The 13,871-nt window shown below is 35.6% G+C and overlaps 1 protein-coding gene across 5 annotated transcripts in view; it reads right to left on the bottom strand.

Moving 5' to 3' along the window:
• The window catches only part of MACROD2 (mono-ADP ribosylhydrolase 2), a 2,087,937-nt gene that overhangs the window by 1,624,307 nt on the left and 449,759 nt on the right, over positions 1–13,871 (bottom strand). The gene's annotated exons all lie outside the window — the stretch shown is intronic.

The raw sequence follows: 13,871 nt of genomic DNA, 5'->3' as shown, positions 1-13,871 counted from the left end.
AAAACTTTAAAAAAATCTATTATTATTATCAGAGAGATAAGAGAATCATAACATAAAAACAAAATACTTTTACTAAAAGGAAAAAAAGAGGAATATTTGGGGAACAAAAAAATAAGTCTTGGAAACAAAAAATATAACAAAAAATAAAAAGTTGACAGAATCGAGAAAATATCAAAGACAAAGAGATCAAATGTAAGAAAGAAAGGCCAGTCCAGTAGATCCAACATCAAATTGTATAAATTCTACAAAGATAAACAAGAGGAGGGGTAAAATCAATGATATAATTTAGACAATTCCCCAGGGAGAACATGAATGAAAGTGCTCACAGAAAGCTTATTACAACGGATAAAAATAAACCCACATCAAAGCACATTATAGAGAAATTTCAGTACCTAGTGTACTACAAGCTTCCAGAGGAGAAAAAACAAAAACAATTCTTTCAAAACACTGAGGAAAAAAACTTTCAATCTAGAATTCGGTAATCAGGAAACCATCAACAAAGTAAAAGGTATATTTTCAGATACAAGATCATTCAAAAATTTAGTTGCAAAGCAGCATTTATTTGAAAGATACAGAGGGATGAGTGTCACCAAAATAAAAGAATAAACCAAGACATAGGAAGATAAGACACACGAAACAATAGATAGGACAGAGGAAAGATGTGAAGAATCCCCAGGGTAACGGTGAGGGGACAGGCCAGGATGATGATAGTTGATACAAAACCTATAGGATAATTTGTTCACAGGACAGAAGGTCAGAAATTTCCAGGAAAATCCTCTTCAGAAAGACAAAAATGATGGAATACCAGATTTGTCTGGGTATCCTGAGAAGAGATTTAGGTAACAGATTAAATGTTTGGTTTGAATTAACAAGTACATAGAAAACCAAGCAAATAACTATAAATGCTATTATTAACTCCAAGGTAAATAAGAGCTGCACAGAAAAGGAAAAAAAATATTATCGCTGTTATATGTCTAGTTCTTGATCACTTTTCATACTTATAGTAATGCAAACACTGAACAGAGCTATATCATAATTTGTATAGCATTACTTTGATATAATTATGTAAGAAAGCTGGAGGGTGGAGAAAGTCTGGTATATTATGGGGTAATGTGGAGAGAGGAGAGACAGAAGAGACAAATTATCTTTTCATAATGGAATGCCAGTAGATAATGCCTAAAAATGAAAACTCAGGAAATGTACTTAAAGATATGACACTCAAGAGACATGAAGCTCAATATCAAAAACTCAAGCTAACACTGGGTGAAAGAGATTTTCTTTGACCAAAGAGTAAATGAAAAAGAGGGCTTTGAAATACTGCTGTTACGTAGGTAAACATTAGGTATAAATTTAGGCTGAGTATGTCAAAGAGTTGTGTGAATCATATTGTTTTGCGTGTTCAAAGATGGTTGGAACCTGAACAGAAACAAGGTGAATTAAATGTCTAGATTGCAAAGGAATAAAGAATTCAATGTGATAAACCTATGGTCTTTTGACATTTTAAATATGCTCTTTACTTGGACTTTCATTAAATATTTTAGTTCCTCTAAGATGATCTACTAGAGAAATCATCCCCAATTTATTATAGATTTACATGATTCAAATTAAGTACCTTATAACAGCTGGTAATTTAAAGCAGCACATAGGTGATTTGAGGACTTTATTAGATTGGGGCTCCAGGGATGCTGAAAATAAAGATGGAAAATGATTGACATAAATACTGCCACCTTCCAGGACTACGGCAAACATCATAAATTGGTCACAATACCCTTTCTAGCTGAGCCATAACCCAGTCTCAGACTCCATTTCATCACAGCAGTCCAGTACACAAATTGTCATTAACAATCAACCTAAATTGTAAACAAAGAAGAAATTTGACAATCACCCTTCATGTCTGACTCTTCAAAATTACTTCCCCAAAAATAAATATTAAAATTCAACTCTAAAAATATACTTCAACTCTAAAAATGTGGACAGAGGAGAGAAAGAAGAAGCAAATTATCAGTGGTATCAGTGGTATTGTAGTTGTAATTGTAGTGGTATCAGTGCTGAAACTTTTGGAAATGCCACTTATTGCTAATAACCTTCATAATTAAGTCACATTTTAGAACCTGAAAAGAGTAAGAGGTAAAAATATAAAAAAAGGGGGATACAATTATTTTATATATTTTCTGAATTTTATACAAAAAATATACTTGCAAAAAAAGCTTCCTACTCTAAATTCACAGTTAAAATAGCACCAAAAATTATTACTCCTTTCATTCTTTCTTAGCTTATTGGTTTGTGTATAATTACTTTGCAGGGCATAAGTATACCTTAAAGGGGCAATATAAAAATTTAGACACATTAAAAAATACTTTAAGGCCGGGCGTGGTGGCTCATGCCTGTAATCCCAGCAGTCTGGGAGGCTGAGGCGGGCGGAGCACCTGAGGTCGAGAGTTCAAGACTAGCCTGACCAACACGGAGAAACCCCGTCTCTACTAAAAATACAAAATTAGCCGGGTGTGGTGGCACATGCCTGTAATGCCAGCTACTCAGGAGGCTGGGCCAGGAGAATCGCTTGAACCCGGGAGGCGAAGGTTGCGGTGAGCCGAGATCCCGCCATTGCACTCCAGCCTGGGCAAAAAGAGCGAAACTCCGTCTCAAAAAAAAAAAAAAAAAAATTTAAGATGTCAGCAAAATGGTGGACTAGAAAGCATCAAGTTCTCTTTTTTTTTTTTTTATTTTGAGACAGAGTCTCGCTCTGTCGTCCAGGCTGGAGTGCAGTGAGGCGATCTCAGCTCAACGCAAGCTCCGCCTCCCGGGTTCAAGCCATTCTCCTGCCTCAGCCTCCCGAGTAGCTGGGACTACAGGGGCCCGCCACCATGCGCGGTTAATTTTTTTGTATTTTTAGTAAAGCCGGGGTTTCACCGTGTTAGACACGGTGGTCTCGATCTCCTGACCTCGTGATCCGCCCCTCTCGGCCTCCCAAAGTGCTGGGATTACAGGCGTGAGCCACCGCTCCCGGCCGCATCAAGTTCTTAAACACCCCCACCGCCTGCCCCCATCCCCCAGAAACATCAAAAAACACAAGCAGCAAGTGTCTAAACCTACTTTTATGGAGCTGTGAAAAAAACTCAAAAGTTTACAGCAAACAAGCAAATGCCTAATTAAAAAAACAAAAACAAAAAACCTATCTTCGAAATAATAGAAAATTTTGTGGTGTCTTTACTCATACTTGCCCCTCCCTCTCCCTGGCCTGACGGTGGTCTTGGTCGGGAAACCAGAGCATTCCAGTTCCCATTCCCTCCCTCAAAACAAACACAGCAGAACAGACTTTATTTGCAAATTATTTGTACATTTGCTCTAACCTGCCTGAGGGATACAAGAAGGACTGAAGCAAGGTACTCATCTTTGTTTCATCTAATTTAGAACTCAGGCAGTAAAAGTGTGGGCGGGGCCGATAAAAGCTTAGGCTGTTTTTTACCACTAGACCAGCCCTAAAAGAAATGCTAACCCGAGTCCTTCAGGTTCAAATGAAAGGATGCTTGACAGTAACTTCAAGCCATATAAATAGATAAAGGTCTCAGGTAAAGGTAAATACATAGGCAGATACAAAGCAGGTAATATTGCAATTTTGGTTTGTGACTCTATTTTTTATTTTCCACATTATTTAAAAGACAAATGCATAAATAACAATTATAAACCTATGTCATTGGGTAGACAGCGTATAAAGATACCAATAACATGAAGGTATATAGAGGCAGTTTTGTATGTGACCAAAGTTTAACTAGTATCCATGCAAATTACATTGCTATAAATTTAGAATGTTATATAGCCCTGAGAGTAACCACAAAAAAAACCTGTAGAATATAAACGAAAGAAATAATAAAGGAATCAAAGCTTTTCACTACAAAAAAAAATCAACTGAACAAAAATAAGACAGTAATAGAGCAAATTAGCAACAAAAAAGCTATAAGAAAACAAATAACAAATGGCAGAAGTAAATCTTTCCTTAACAGTAGTGACTTTAAGTGTAAATGTATTAAAATCTCCAAAGCATAGAAATTAGCAAAAGGATTAAAATGAAACACGATCCAACTATATGTCATCCAAAAGAGGCTTAATTTAGATCTAAAGACACAAATACATTGAAAGATGGAAACAGGCTGATAGGTGGAAAATGACATCACATGCAAATGTAACCAAAAGATAGTTGGGGATGCTATACTATTATTAGACAAAATAGAATTTAAGTCAAAAACTGTAAAAGGAGAAAGACACACATTATATATTGATAAAAGGGTCAATTCATCAAAAATATATAACAATTATAAATTATGTGCCAAACAACAAAACCCCAAAATATGTGAAACAAACATTCCTAGAATTGAAGGAAGAAATAGTTCTACATACTGGAATACAAGGGAGATAATAGTCGAAGACTCAATACCTTGCCTTCAATAACAGGTACAACAGACAGAACATCAATAAGGAAATACTAAATTTGAACAAAACTGTAAACAAATTAGACCTAACACACATATACAGAATACTCTATCCAACAATAAATAACTCATTTTTCAAGCATACATAGAACATTCTACAGAACAGACAATAATGTTAAGCCACAAAACAAATCGCAATAAATTTTAAAAGACTGAAATCATACAAAAAAAATTCCAATCACAATGGAATGAAACTAGGAATCACTAACAGAAGGAAAATAGGAAAATTCATAAGTATATGGAAATTAAACTATGCAGTCTTAACAACCAGTAGATCAAATAATAAATGACAAAATAAATTAGAAAATGCTTTAAGACAAATGAAAATAAGATCACAACAAACAAAAACTTATTGGATGCACCAAAAGCAAGTGCTGTTAGTTTTACAAAACAAAAGAAAAAGACTATGAGTAGAATACTATGAACATTTGTATGCCAACAAACTGAGTAATCTAGATGAAATAAACAAATTCCTAGCAACTCACTATCTGCCAAAACTGAAAAATGAAGACAGAAAATCTGGATAGACTCATAACTACTAAGGAGACTGAATTAATATCAAAAGGCTTCCAACAACAACAACAAAAAAGCATAGAACCAAATGTTTCTGCTGGTGATTTCTACTAAACATTTAAGGAAGAATTAACTTCATTCCTTCTCAAACTCTTCTCAGGAATTGAAGAGTAAGGAACACTTTATGCCTCGTTTTATGGGACCAATATTGCCCTGATAACAAAACCAAAGACGCTACAAGAAAAGAAAACTACAAATCAATATTCCTTGTGAATATTGATGCAAAAATCCTAGACAAAATACTAGCAATATAAATTCAGCAACATATTTAAAGGATTATACACCATTACCAAGCGTGTTTTGATAAATTTAGATAAACTTGACTTTATCAGAATGTAAAACTTATGTGTATCAAAGAACACTTTCAAGGCTGGGCATAGTAGCTCATACCTGTAATCCCGACACTTTGGGAGGCCAAGGCAGGAGGATTGCTTGAGCCCAGGAGCTCGAGACCAGCCTGGGCAACATACAGAAAACTCATCTCTACAAAAAAAATTAAAAATTAGCCAGGCATGGTGGCATACACCTGTATTCCTAGCTAGTTGGGAGGCTGAGGTGGGAGGATTGCTTGAGCCTAGGAGTTGAGGCTTCAGTGAGCTGTGTTCACACCACTGAACTCCAGCCTAGGTGACAGAATGAGACCTGGTCTCAAAAAAAGAACATTTTCAAGAGATTAAAAAGAAAAACCCCAGAATAAGAGAAAATATTTGCAAATCATCTATCTTACACAGGATTAATATCTGAAACATATCATGAACTCCTAAAACTCAATAATGGCAATGAAAAACAAACAGCTCAATTCAAAAATGGGGAAAGGATTTGAATAGACATTTTTCCAGAGAAGATACACGAATGGCCAATAAGTACCTGCAAAGATGCTCAACATCACTATCTATCAGTGAAATGCAAATAAAAATTTCAATTAGATATCACTTTATAATGATTAGGGTGTCTACTATCAATAAAATAAGAAACAAGTGTTACTATTGGAACAAGTGGAGCTATTGGAACACTTGTGCTATGCTGGTGGGAATGTAAAATGGTACAGGTGCTATGAAAAACAGATTAGAGATTCCTCAAAAAAGTTAAACATAGAACTACCATAATGAACATAAAACTACTCATATGAGTGGTATTGCTAGGTCTTATGGTAGTTCTATGTTTAACTTTTTGAGGAATCTCTAAACTCTAAACATATATGTATATATATATAATTAGGACAGAGGTAAATGGGCCCTATGGTAAGAAATAAAAATTTCTAGAGGACCTTTTGGTATTACATATGAAAATACCATATGACTAATTCCACATTTGGGTATTTACCCTAAGAAAATTATTGTAGATATACACACAAGAATGTGCATTATAACATTACTTCTAATAGCAAACTTTGGAAACAACACAAATGACTAACAATAGTGATTGGTTAAATTGTGATTTATCCACATGATACATTTTTATAACACTATGTCAACTTTCATAAAAATATTTAATGACATGACAAAATGCCCATGATATATTGATTCAATGGAACAAAATAGAAAAAAAGAAATGATCAATGTAATTCCAAATGAAAAGAAATAATAGAAGCAATATTAGAAACATATAAACACCAGTATATAGCAAGATCATCTTTAGATCCTGATTATAAACATCTGATTTTATTTAAATTGTTCTATTTTTCCAAATTTTATAAAGAGAATATGCCTTATTTTATAACTTAAAAATAGAAGTACATTTTAAAAATATTTTACAATAAAGGTAGGTCTAAATACACATAGCAGCTAGAGGGGGAGGAGGGAAATGCTTAATCCAGGCAAATAAATGAAATATATTCCCTAATAACTAGGTGTTTGATTCCAAATTTTCCTGTCAATTCCCCAGCAGTCTGAGGAGGTAGAAAGACAATGTTTCCAGAAATCAATCTGATAATTAAATTTGAAGCACCTTAAAACAACTTTAGAAGATTCCTAATAAATATATTCAAAAATATATAAAGATCCTAGCTGGGCGTGGTGGATCACGCCTGTAATCCCAGCAATTTGGGAGGCTGAGGCAGGCGGATCACCTGAGGTCGGGAGTTCAAGACCAGCCTAACCAACATAGAGAAACCCCTTCTCTACTAAAAATACAAAATTAGCCGGGCATGGTGGTCCATGCCTGTAATCCCAGCTACTTAGGAGGCTAAGCCAGGAGAATCACTTGAACCTGGGAGGTGGAGGTTGCAATGAGCTGAGATAGAGCCATTGCACTCTAGCCTGGGCAACAAGAGCGAAACTCCATCTCAAAAAAAAAAAAAAAAAAATCCTAAGACTGTCTTGAGTAGTAAGAAAGTCATGAGAATTTCTGGGTTTAGCCCCCCAGATCTAGGAAGACGTGACAATATTACTTCTATTTTAAAGATGAAATAGGTTGTCCAAGATAAGAACTCCTTTTGGAAACATGGAGACAAAGAAACAAAACAAGAGAAGAGGAGGAAGGGAGCGTTCAAATAAACAATGGAATCAGAATGAAAGTTGGACCTCACTACATTCTAGTGCATGTAACATTATACTGTGTTTTATTATAACAGAGATTCTAAAACATCTCTTCTGAAAGAATTTCAGTTGTTCTCTCAGTGAAAACAAGTTCCATGTGTTAAAGTCAGAGCACTCCTGGGGAAAATTATTTCCTGAATATGATGAGCTGCCTACAAATAAGAATATAAAGTTTGCCAACTATTTGTTGGCTATTTGTGGAACTGTTAAATTCCTAACGAAGGTTTGCCTGGCAATGAACTGAGTAACAATGTTGTACTTATTAACATAATAGTTGGGGAGTAACTTTCTCCACGGATCCCTTCAACTGTAAACTAAGGGAGTTGAAGTAGATGGTCTCCAAAGACCTTTTCAACTGGAAGATTCTAAGATCTTTGTCAAATAGACAAATGGATGGTTCCAACACATGCTAAAATTGGCCCGTTCTCACTTCAAATCCTCAACAGCTGGAATAAGGACAGTAGAACACATACCATACTGCAGATTTATGTTAAAAATCTTAGTTTCATCATTAGTTTGTTTTGAAATAATGCCTGTGCTATGAATTAACAATACTATTTTGCTTATTATGGAAACAATACTAATTTTTAAATAAGTATCTGAAGTTATATCTTTAATCCAGCTGTAAAGGAACAAAGTCCTATTTTGTTCATCACAGGGTATAACAGCCCAAAAGACACAAAAATTCAGAGGCTTGAACTATAATTCCAAGGAAAATACATATCAATATCTTAAGAGAGAGAGTCTTCATTTTCAGTTAGCTTATAGTTAAGAGGCTGACTCAAGTTTTCACTGACAGAAAAAAAGATTAGCTGTCAAAATTGCAAACTCCTGATTTATAACAGAAGTAGTAAAGGAACACTAACCAGAGGGTGCTATTATAATTTCTAAAATCCATCATATCTCACATGTATCATTTTTCTTAAAAACTGTTAAGTGTTACCATACAATGTATTTTTTAACAGCCTAAAATCCTTTTCAGAAACTCTGAGCTTTGGGATTGACTATGATGGACAAGTCTTGAAGAAGAATTCACAACAGAAGTAATACAGCACTCAATCTCAACTTAAATACAGGTCAGCTTCAGCCAAAAACTCCACCTTCTTTCTGTACTGTGGAAAACCTACACAAAGTTCAGACTTCAAGGTCTTTCATAAAAATATTTTGTCTAATATCCTACACAAAAATGTCCAGATAATTTTGTTCTTATTGAAATAAACACATTTTCAAATAGAGAGCTCTCTCAGGTAGCCATCTCCCCTATGAGTAACCAATGAAAAAGTAAAGGATATAAAGAAATAATATTAGGAAAGACTGTTAATGAGATGTGAAACCTCTGGCCTCCCTCTAGATATTGAAATAGGTGATCAGGTAAGCATTGACTTTCCTATCATTTTCTGTCTGGCTAATGATCTGTGGGAAATAAGTTAGTTAATCTATTTAATTTCTTTTAAAAACATTTCATCTTCCTATTACATTCAATCTTAGGGCAGTTTTCAAAGTATCTATCTTCTCAGTCCTCTAGACATGTACGCATTTATCTTTTTGTATTGAATAAATATAGTACATTTCTTCAAAAACAATTTGCTACAATATATAATGCAAACTTTTAACTAAAACAGGGAACTCAGAGGAAGAATAAGAAGAAAAAATAAAACAAGTCTAGAACTTAGGAAGAAAAATAAGCCATAAGACCTTGCAGAGATAGATAGATAGATAGATAGATAGATAGATAGATAGATAGATAGATAGATAGATGATAGATAGATAATAGATAGATATATAGATAGATAGCGTGTGTGTGTGGTATCTGTGTGTTCACATAACAGAAAATTAAAGTTCAGGTTGCTAAAAGTTTTTGAAGCCAAACTAACAGGTAAGTGAGACTCTCTTAGAGAATAAACACAGCACCTTGCCCTGGCAAATGCAAAACCACCAGATTCCAAATCCAGGGAAATGGGCCTCATCTTTCCCATGCCCAACTGAAAAACTAAATGCAAGCTCACTCCAACTGAGTACTTTCAAGATGCCACTCCAGGATAGCCTAGGATTGCTAAATTAGCATTCATACCAATGCCAAACTGAGTGTGTACTTTATTGCCTGGCCCATAGTGGGTACTCAATCAATATCTATTAAAACAGGAAGGAAGAAAGGGAGGAAGGAAAAGAAAGACGTGCTTATAACAGGATGCTTCCTACAATGCTGAAGTATGGCTTTAATACGACTCAATTTTCTGTTTAAACAAAGAGACTCTTTTTTCTTATGCATGCAAATCAAATCATGGTTTCATCCCTTATTTTCATAATGTTCCTGAAGTATAAACAAATATATCGCATACCTGATAATAAGTGTATATAAGACACTGTGTATTCATGAACACAGTATTTGTTATATATTATTAAGATGTGTACACATTTTAGCTAATGACTTAAAAATTGTTTTGAGTAAGTCATTGATTTACACTGGGGGAAAAAACAGCAGAATGTGAAGACAAGCTTGGATTAATTTTATATTAACAGTATTTTAATATAAAAGCTAAAAAAATAGAGGCCAACAGAGGATGGGTGCGGTGGCTCACGCCTGTAATCCCAGCACTCTGGGGGGCCAAGGAGGGCAGATCACAAGGTCAGGAGATTGAGACCATCCTGGCCAACATGGTGAAGCCCCATCTCTACTAAAAATACAAAAATTAGCTGGGCGTGGTGGTGTGTGCCTGTAATCCCAGCTACTCAGGAGGCTGAGGCAGGAGAATCACTTGAAGCAGGGAGTCGGAGGTTGCAGTGAGCTGAGATCGTGCCACTACACTCCAGTCTGGCAACAGAGCGAGACTCAGTCTTAAAAAAAAAAAAAAATAGAGGACAACAGAAAGGTAAACCATAACAATCTAAAGATTTCAACACTTCTAATAAGAAAAAAGCAAGCAAGCAAGCACAGGCAGAAACTATGGGTTGCAGCTGGACTTTGAGTATTTTAATCATGTAATTAAGCTATCTTATTACTTTCCTAAGACTACCAGGAAAGGATAGACCACGTGCCTTACACCTGTTGCTGAAACTTCAATTTGTACTTTCTTTCCTTGTGTCACCAGCTTATCGGCTTAATCACCACAATTATGTGTGCTCTTTGGATACTGTTCGAGTTTCCTACGTGGATAGCTGTTAACACAGTTCAACAGACACTGTTTCCCCCTGAATGTAAATCTCCACTGCATATCAGGGTTTCAGCTCAGCAAGCTTCCCTCTCTTCTGAGTCCAGGAAATGTTACAAACTAAGTGCTGTCAATAATTGGATGAATTCCAAGTGAAAATCAGGGGAGTGACTGATTTACAAAGCACCTTTCTCTCAGACAATCTGAACTATATTAACACCCCAGCATGGTGTTGGTGGTCACACAATTGGCCGTGGTTACCTTTTAAATAAGCTGTAAATATACATGCAAATATTTAGGAGAAATTAGAAGTTATGTTCAACTGTAAAATTCAAAAGATGTTAGATTGATAAAAATGAAAGTTGGCAGTAAAAAGATTTCTAACATTTTACAAAATCTAAGTTGTACTCATAGTACATTCCTTGGTGTTACATGCTGGTATAAAATTTTTACCCTCAGATTTGCAACCTCTCCCTAATAATACTTCCTTTTGTGTTTTTATTCTGCTGATAAGTTTTAAAAACTAAGCATTCATTGATTCATTCAACAAATGTTTATTACACATATAATAAGTGACAAGCACTATTTTAGATACTGAAAAAAACTAAGTTTCTGCATTCATGGAACTTATATATTCCCTAGTAGAAAGAGACAGGTAATAAACAATTGAAATACATATACATTTATATGTGTATACTAATACATGGTGATAGGCATACCATGGGAAAAAAAAAACATAAAGCAGGTGAGAAAGTGATGAGGAAGAAGTATGCTGGGAACAGAGTTTTTAAAATAGGATTGTCAGGGAAGGCCTCACTGATAAAGTGACATCTAAGCAGAGGCCAGGAGGTGCAAACCAGGTGACCATCTGAGGAAACAGGATTCCCAGCAGAGGGAAAAGCAGTGCAAAGCCTACACAAAGTCGAGGCTTGTGTGTTGTTTGAAGAAAAGTAAGGCTGGAATCAACTGAGTAAAGAACAGTGGCAGGGCCTTGACGGACATGGTAAGGGTTTTGGTTTTTACTCTGAAATGGGCCCTTTAGAGGGTTGAAGACTATGAATGCTGTAGTAACCTATTAGGTGTTTTACTTTTAAAGCATCACTCTGATTGCTATGTAAAATACTGTATTTGCACTACATAATTGGGAATGCCAGGGTGAAAACAAGGAGACAAATGAGGAGGTTACTGCCATCATCCAGGCAAGAAATGATGGTGCCTTGGGTGTGGGGGCCAGCAATGGAGGCAGGCAGAAGTATTCAGGTTCTGGATATATTTTTAGGCCAACAGGATTTTCAGGGTGACTGGATTTAAGATGTGAGAAAAAGAGAAAAGTAAAGAGTGACTAAGGTTTGGGGCTTGTACGACAGGAAGAGTGGAGTTGCCTTTCTGGGAAATGGAGACGAATACAGGACAAGCAGGTTTGGAGCAGGTCAGGGGGCCAGAAGATTTGTTTGGGACTTGTAAACTGTAAGATTTAGAAATCTAAGCCGAGATGTCTATTAGGCAGTTAGATACACAAATCTGAAGTTCAGAGGAGCAATACACGCCATAGATATAAATTCGAGAGTTGTCAGCAAGTGAATGTTTTTTAAAGCCAGGACACCAGATGACATCCCTTAGGGATAGAATGCAGATAGCAGAAGAAAAGCTGGTTAGTGTCATCTGCATGACTCCCTTATTATCCCCCGTTCTGATCAAATACTGAAAAGTCACATTTATAATCAATTTGTACCAAGTACCATTATTTTGGAGGAACAAACAAAGGCAGACACTGAGTATATAAATGTTGCATTCACACCAAGAGCAAAGGCTGTTTCTGCCCATCCTGTGAATGGTTTCATAGCAATTTCAACAGGAAAAAAAAAAGCAGGAAAAAAAAAGCAGCAAAAGTTTGCATCACATGGTACATGGTACTTCTGTCATGCTGAACTCTAAAGATCCTGTTTTGTGTAACTCTACACCATATTGATTTCTCAAGTAGCAATTTCGTTCCAGCAAACATCATTGTCACATGAAACTTGTGTCATTAATTTGAATGCCATTGCTTTTGTAGTTTCAAAATTTGTTTTTAAATAATTTTGGGAGTCACAAGCATAATACATTTATACCTGATTATATATTTCTACATTTTAGAGTAACATTACAACAAAAAATTATTTATGTCAGTACTAAGGGTCCCAGAGAATGTCTTTCAACAGGGTCCATAAAATATTCAAGTTTAGGAAGCACAATGACAAACAGATTTCATTTGTGAGACCAAAGTATACATGAACATTGTTCAAATGCAAGAAAAAAATATGTTCTAAACTTATAAATATCAGTTTCACAGGGAAATATATTTAAGGCAATTTGCAACTTTATACGTGATATTCTATATTATCATATACACTATATATTAATAGATATATAATTTTATATTTATGTGCATAATAGGTACACACGCACGTACGTATTTAAGGAGACAAAAAAAAAAAACAGTGGTAAAGAGCACAGGTTCTAAAGTTGGATTATTTGGGTTCCAATACCAGCTCAAACCTTTAATAGCTTTAGTTTCCTCATAATAATAATAGTATAGCTGGCTCCTACCAAAAGTGGTAACAGTAGGCTATGGCTAGATTTGTGGTAATGTAACATCCCACAGGGCCTGAGACTCTGCCACTGGTTTCAAGTCTCCTAGGAGCTCCAGAGGAAGATGTTCCCTTAATTTCTGCTTATTACAGTCTTGAGTCACTGTTCTGCCAAAAGGGGTGTGCTATGCACATCCATTTAGAATCTTCGAGTTCTCCTTCACTGGACTTTTCCTCTGCTGCCTGAGATTCAACTTACTTAGGAAGACTACCAACCTATATCAGGATACCACATCCCTCAGAGGCACAGACTTAGAGGTTTGATGACAATAGTTTTTTTGTGATATCTTATCATTGTCAGACCCCATGCTAAGAACTTTACAGACATTCGTTTGTTTAATCTTTTTAACAGGCCTGTAATGTAGAGATTATCATCCCCATTTTACAGAGAAGGCTGAAAAAACAATTATGCAAAGGTTACAGGGATGGTAACTATATTTAGGTTCCTCTGAGATCACTGCCTTGTCTCTTATCCCTATGTTTACACTTCTCACCATT

This window comes from Gorilla gorilla, chromosome 21 (assembly GCF_029281585.2).
Source record: "Gorilla gorilla gorilla isolate KB3781 chromosome 21, NHGRI_mGorGor1-v2.1_pri, whole genome shotgun sequence".
In the NCBI taxonomy this organism is placed as follows: domain Eukaryota; kingdom Metazoa; phylum Chordata; class Mammalia; order Primates; family Hominidae; genus Gorilla; species Gorilla gorilla.
The sequence above is the reverse complement of the archived record's forward strand: the minus strand, read 5'-3'. Positions and strand labels throughout refer to the sequence as shown.